Below are 7,513 nucleotides of genomic sequence, written 5' to 3' on the forward strand. Positions count from 1 at the left end.
ACACACAGGCCAAAACACAAACAGAAATTCCGTCACGGAATGGGAATTTCAAAAGGAGAAAATATTGGCATTAGCATTGTTGTCAGAAAAGATAGTATTTAAGCTTAGCATGTTTCCTTAATATTAGATGACATATTGGGGTCATTTTTGGATTTATTATATTAAATACATTATATATAAGACGTTTAATACTTGCCATGAGACACGTTTTTACATTCCACTTTTTTGCCTGTGGTTTGTTTGTGATTTTCCATAATTTGTAGAATAAAAACAAAAAAACATTTGATCACAAAAAAAAAATACTTGAACCAATGAAGCAATGGAATAAAACATGTCAGAGTGGTGACCAAATGCTCAAATGGAGATTGAATAGGGGGGTGCTGGGTTCCCATATTGGTCATGTTGGACATCAAGGGTCATTGTACTGATCAGCTGCTGAAAGGACACAGATTAATCATCTGTTGACTTCATAAAAAAAAAAAAAACCTGGATATAGCGTTCAAGAAAGTGCCCCGTTCATTCCTATGAGAGTTGCTCAGTGGCTCATGAAGCCAAAAAAAGTTTATCTTCCTCGCATAAAATGACCCGGATGATTGTCGCTACTTCCGCACTATGGGACCCACAGTTGGACATGCCCTCAGCATTGTGTAAACCTCAATAATAAAGTCATGTTGCTTTCCCTCTTGCCTGCGAGCAAGAGTCTTCGCCTGGGAGAAGGACCTCTATGGCCTGAGATTGACAGAGTTTTCAAAGGTCAGGAACACATAACGCCCAGGGAAACCAACCTGAGGGAAAACTACAGAAGGTCTGAGGGCTGCTAAATGCCCAGCCCCCCTCTATCAACAATCCCTTTTTTGGTTACATGATGGCTCCTTTCTGCTCAACTCAACTAAGCCTAAAATTCAACATTAATACTGCCAGACTCTGCTCCTCTGCACAACCAATCCCCAACCCACAGATTCATTACTATTTTTTTTCCAGGCGTTTCATCTTTTGCCCCAGTGAATCAAAGAAACTTAATCCTCGAGAGTAGTTGAGGGAACATCAGCCCAGATATTATGACAGACTACGAAATAACCGTAGAAAATCCTCTGACCACGTTCACTCACTCTGTAACAGCTTTATTCCACCATAACAGGATTTTCATCATACATCGTTGCGTAAAGACTGTACTTCATTATGTGATTTTAATTGATAGAAGCAGAGAGAAAAGGGTGCACAAATATGGTCTGTGTTGGCAGACAAGAACAAATTAACCATTTTAATGAAATAATTATTCTACTGATTGTTCTAATTATGCATGGCATAAAACAATGCAGTTCTAACGACTTGGAAAAAATAGTTATGTCATTAAAAAAAAGTATATTTAATGCATTTTTTCTCTCTGGATATGGGGGACTTTAGTATTTGCAGGGTGAATTAGGCTAAATATTACAGCAGAGAACAATGGAATAATACCAAAAATTAAAATAATGCCAGCATGGAAGAATGAAAAATGTCCATTAAAAAAATGAATAGACTGTAGCAGATGAATATTCTAAAACCTACACTCAGAGTCAATATTGTTCAAAAAGGATGTGCCCTAAATTGAACTTAATCAGTTATACCAACAGATCTTTAAGTTGCAGTGGTGATTTTAATATTCTCCAGCACACCCACAGTGTGAACACACCAGTCAGTCTTTCATAATGAACACAATCCTAAGCAACACAGAATTGATTTTCTTCCACCAATTCCTCTACACATGCTTCAATAAGGGTCAGAGAAGCCTTGGTTTGCTACTAGCTTTGATAAGTCTGAATGAGCTTCCAGTGACAAGCGATCTGGGCATTCAACCTTCAAGAGACCTTTACACTCTACATGTTTTAGAGTGGAACACATCAAACCGTTCGAACGAGCTCTGCCGTATGGTCATCAGTGTGAAAAATTAACTTTTCTTTTTCTCCCCAGAGTGCAGTGTTTGGTTGGTTTCTAGGAAAATTGCAAATGCATACTTAATTAGTGTGACTAGTTTGTTTTACTTTCTACTGCTGGAAACTTTCTGAGTTGTTTTACAGAAGACCATGGTGGCTTTTTGTGCTGTAATTTTTTCCAGTTGTTGAGATATAACATACAAAGCTTTGATTTTTGTGATGGTAATATGTACTGCTTCATGCTTCTTAAGGCTGTTTTATGCTCCATGTATAGCTAAGCCATTGCTCCTACGGCGTTGTGAACCTTTTGGAGTTCTGCGTCGGGGTTGCTTTGCATCGCAGTGCATTTCACCGCCATAACACTAGGAGGAACGGTACTCAGACTGTCGTGCTAAAATATTAATTTGATTTGTTTGGCATTTTCTTGCTTAGATTTTGTAAAAGGTATAGACAAATAGACATTGTAAAATCCATTGACCTAGTTACTGTAAACAGAAAATAAATCTGAGGTTATTTGCAATGTGTCTGCTAGCCAGTTTATGTAATGTTAGGAAGCAAACATTAGCCCAACTGTCCACAAAACACTGCTCGCTGGCGAAGTGCTAATTTCAAAACGTGCTGACATATAGACACTTAAACAAATAACCCCGTCATTGTAACCAAATTATGTCCGAGTTTATTCAAACTCACAGTGCTGCTTGAAACACTGATTATCAACACACAGGACAAGTTGACAAACTTACGGTCTGCGTTGCCTCGATGCAAAGTTACAGATTTGTGGAGGTGCATGTCGAGCTACGACGGGGGGCTCGGAGAGGGGTTTGCAGCAACGCAGAGGGGTACATCAACGCAGAAGCGTAAAACAGCATTTAGTTTGTGACCAGAAATACAACATTAACCTCAGAAAGACTGCAGTGTAAAGTATCATTAGTGATAAACTCCCAGAGATCACCTACTGAGTCTCACAGGACTCCTAGTTACTGAAGGCATTTCATATTTCATGGGCGGTTTTGGAACATGTTTGTCAATCCACTGATTTTAATAATCTCTGATCTTAATAATGCTCTTCTTTCTTTTGGTTTCCACATTACCCGGAGTTGTTTATTTCCTCTAGTTTCAGTAGTTATAATCCCACCAAGCCTTCTGTAACCAGGTGACTTCACTCACTTAGTAGTGATGTCTGTTTGTAGCTCACCTGGTACAGCGTGCGCCAACATAGAGGTTTACTCCTCAACCTAGCGGCTGCAGGTTCGATTCCAAACTGCGGCCCTTTATTGCCCCCCTTGTCATTCCCCTTCTCTCTCCCCTTTCACGTATTCAGCTTTCCCATATTAACAAAGGCCTAAAATGCCCAAAGAGACAAAACGAGGGCTTTCAAACAAGAAAAGAAAAGAAACATTACACCAAATATCTGTCTGGAGAAACTAAAATAACAAAAAGGCTACCAACATCAGATAACTTTAAAAAAATGACTCAATAAATGTTGCCTTAAGTCCATAATCAAGATGCTCAGCCATGAAGGTTGTCAAGGAAGGAGGTCTGATGTGTCGTGCATGTATGAGCGTGTGCTGGTTTAATCTGATAAGAAAGGCCAGAGGCATTCGGACCCTCATGACCTCTGCAGTGTTGGTGGCATTAAGCGGTTTGTAAAGAGAAATACATTAGTCTTCTGCTGTGTGTCTGTCAGTCAGATAAGCTCTGACCCTTACACATACCTGCACATGGTTCCTGTTTGTCACAACCGCTTTGCATGAGTGCACCAGTGCAAAAGTAGAGTGAAACACACTTTATGACATTCACACACACACACCGAAAGCATGGTGTAGGGCCTTCTTACCATGTTAAGTGTTTAAAAGAAAACACGATAAAAACAACAAAAGATAGAAACCATGTGGCCTGTGGCTAAACAAATACAAAGTTCTAGGATGACCATCTCTGTAAAGGACAACAAAGCAGAATAACAGATTAATCAGAGGTTCAGCAAAGGAAACAAATCCCTGGACATACTGTATATAAAAAAAAATAATAATCAGTAGGTCAGTGTTTCTATTTATATTGCTATCAAGGGAAAGTTGGCAAAGGATGCAATTATCTTTTATTAACAATTATGTTGTTGTTAATACCACATTCATCCCTGAAAGTTCTCAAGTCCACTGGAATAGCAAAAAGTTGTTTGCTCAAAAGTAATCAAACAATAAGCAAACAATACTAAATAACCCAATTAATCATCAAACATCAACTTGTTACAACCCTGCATCTAAAGGCAAGCACACTAAAACACAAACAAAAATACTTGTACTTTACCAAGATTTTTATTTTTTTATTTAACTTTTATTTCACCGTTGAGAACAGGTTCTCATTTGCAACAATGACCTATGTTGTTCAGAACATGCCTCATCACTATCTCTTACTTTTTATATCTCTCTATCATCCCTTAAACGTTACTGTAAGAGCCATATTTCAGGATTAGGTGAAGGTTCCCCTAAACAAAAAAAACACATTGTTTTACAAATACACATTCTTGTACGCTCATACTCTCTTCCACACAAAGAGACACACAAAAACACAAAGAAACAAACAAAAACAGAAATAAAAACAAACAAACACAAACACACACACACACACACACACACACACACACACACACACACACAGTGTGTTTTTTTGGCTTGTCGTAAACCCTGGCCTTTCTCCCAGGACCTGAACTGCACCCCAGCCATTACTGATGCAGCCAAATGGGTCAGACCACTGAATGTTTACTGGTATTGATTTTATACAACGGACTGCACCAGTGTGTGTTTAAATGTGTGTTTCCGTGCCTGAAATTGAGTAACCACCCCCCCCCCCCACACAAACACCCACCACACACAACACCACAACACACACAGAAAGACCCATACAAAAGCGTAGCCAGACAGATTATGTAAACAAGATCTTATGACGTGCTACCCTGTTTGTGGCGAGAGATGTGTCTGTGTGTGTGTGTGTGTGTGTGTGTGTGTGTGTGTGTGTGGGGGGGGGGGTGTATAGAGTGTTTTTGTGTCTCCCATGACCATTTGCACAGTTTGTTATGATTTTGGCCAGATCAGTGTCACTGCTTGAACTACCACTGAACACTAAAAAAACATCTGGAGACGGGGATGGAGACATCTACTCCAGGCTAAACAATTGTCTAGAAAGCAATGCAGCATACACACTCACAAAGATAAGCATCTGAGTCAGTGTTTAAGCAAACAAAGCAGTATCACTCCTCAACTTAAGGCCCCTTCAGAAGGAACTTAAAAGAGAAGATTTAAAGGAACGGCAAAGTCTCTCGTGGAAGAAATGGCACAGTGCGTCCAATCAGAAACTTTTACTGCCAAAAGATACTTGAGTGCTGAAAGGAAGACAGGCAGGCACGTTCCTATTTCAACTTATGCATGCCACCCACATTAGCACACATGTACACACAAAAGAAAAAGACCTGAACATTAAAAAAAATAGACTAGTAAAAAGATGACAGATGGAGAGAGAGAGAGAGAAAAACAAGTGGCAGGAGTCAATGAGAAACAAGAAACCCATGTAGATAAAGGGAGAGAATCCAAAGAGAAAAATATAATTATAAAACTCTACAAATACTTGAAGGGTAACTTTGTTTATTTTAAACCTGGACACTATTTTCCTCTATTTCTGTGTGGACTTATGGGAACAATAATCTTTGAAATTGGTCCAGTATTAAGCAATACAGCTGCAGCCGGCAGCAGCAAAACAAGCAATAATGTAAATTATTGGGCAATTGTGCAACCTCTATTTAGATCCACAAAAAGTGCTTATTTTGCCACTGACATGCTCAGATTATTATTCTAAGAGTCTGACAACATCATGGAAAAGATCCCTACATAGGTCAACCTTTTTTAAGGATAAGATCCATTTTGTTTAACATGGAACATCCCCAAAATTGCTATTGCCAACCCACCAGATTTTTTTAAAAATAAACAGCAATTATAACAGCTGGCTGTTTATTTCAGTATTTTGAGTACAGTTTTGAGTAGTCTAAATAAGTTAAGGGCAAGAAAGTAGAAGAAGCTGCTGTTCTTCCAAAAGAAATTGGAGTTGCTTATCGTGATAGATGGAACCAGAAGAAACACCACACAAAGTGAACAATAACAACCTGCCTGAATAGGAAATGCTTTTTAGAGAAATGCTATCGCTAATCCAATTCAACTGATAGAAGATGACAACCAGTGTAGATAATAATATAGCAGTTAAGTTTTCAGGGTAATTATTCTGATGTTTCACAATTACTGGCTTAAGGTTATTGGCTTAAGTGACACTTAAGCCAACCAAATGAGGGGTTAACAGAAAATGTCCACTAACAACTGACAAGAAAAAAGCAAGTAAAACACAGAACAGAGCTCTGGCAGAGTGAAAAATAATAGGGAGGTAGGGAAGAATGCAAGGGAGAAGTGTGTGGAGAGAAAGGTGAGAGAGAGCAAGTGTGTCCGAGTGATCTAAAGAGACATACTGACTCACATAGTGACCGATGCACAAACACCCCCCCCACACAAGCACACACACACACACAAACACACCACACACACACACACACACACACACACACACACACACACACACACACACACAGTTGATACACTTAAATACACAACGCTTTACATGTAGATAACGGCACAGTGAAAATAGAAGTCTTGTTCACCTGTATTTAAATATTATACAGTATATTGAACTGTTGCCCTACCTGAAGCAGTTACATGAAATCCATTGACTGCTGCAACACATGGATCTTACAGCAAACTATGGTAACAAAATGAATTTCATCTGCAACATCATTCTGTAAAAATATATATATTAATATAAATATCTGCATTGTTTCTTATTATATGTCAGAGGTCAAATCCAAGCCTTATGTGCATGTCAGGATATATATCAGGAAAGCACAGGTTTGGCTCTATGGAAGAGGATTAGGGCCACACGTGAAAACATGTAATGACTTCTGACATTAAAGTCAGAATTCTGAGAATAAAGTCAGCATTTTGAGTAAAAAGTAAGAATTCAAACTTTATTCTTAGAATTCTGACTTTAAAAAAAGCCTTTAACTTTTCTATTAATTCCATGTTTGAAATGTGTAACCTTGTAAAGTACTGATGAATGACAACTGACGTGAAGACTGCAGCGAAAGAACACATCACTGCCATCATTCAAAACCTAATTTTTGTGCAGCTAAAAAAAAGGTTAAAAAAAGCTAAAAAAAGTAAAGTAAAAAGCATTACTTCTTAGACTAAAGTTTGCATAACCAAAAATTTTAACATTTAACATTAATGCACAACTCAAATTAAACGTTCACTCATATTTAGTCTCATTCATTTGAGTCTAAAAGAAAGCGATGCTAGCCAGGGAGAGGGAGGTTCTCTAAATAAACACCTATGAGCTGTCATGAGAACTTGGACACAGCACATACTGTACTGTACACATCTGAAACAATGGTGTGTACAAGTATCCATATGAAGGTGAAGTTTACAGTGTGCTTACAAACATGCGTGCACACTCACAGCGTAGTAATTTGTAATTTTTAAAGATTATTCACAAAAGTATGTAAAAAAAAA

General features: G+C 38.3%; 2 protein-coding genes across 2 annotated transcripts in view; both read right to left on the reverse strand.

The window, feature by feature from the left end:
• mal2 (mal, T cell differentiation protein 2) overlaps positions 1-7,513 on the reverse strand; it is an 871,414-nt gene that overhangs the window by 559,154 nt on the left and 304,747 nt on the right. The gene's annotated exons all lie outside the window — the stretch shown is intronic.
• Positions 1-7,513, reverse strand: part of cdkal1 (CDK5 regulatory subunit associated protein 1-like 1) — a 274,625-nt gene that overhangs the window by 99,503 nt on the left and 167,609 nt on the right. The gene's annotated exons all lie outside the window — the stretch shown is intronic.

Source organism: Etheostoma spectabile, chromosome 6, assembly GCF_008692095.1.
Source record: "Etheostoma spectabile isolate EspeVRDwgs_2016 chromosome 6, UIUC_Espe_1.0, whole genome shotgun sequence".
In the NCBI taxonomy this organism is placed as follows: Eukaryota; Metazoa; Chordata; class Actinopteri; order Perciformes; family Percidae; genus Etheostoma; species Etheostoma spectabile.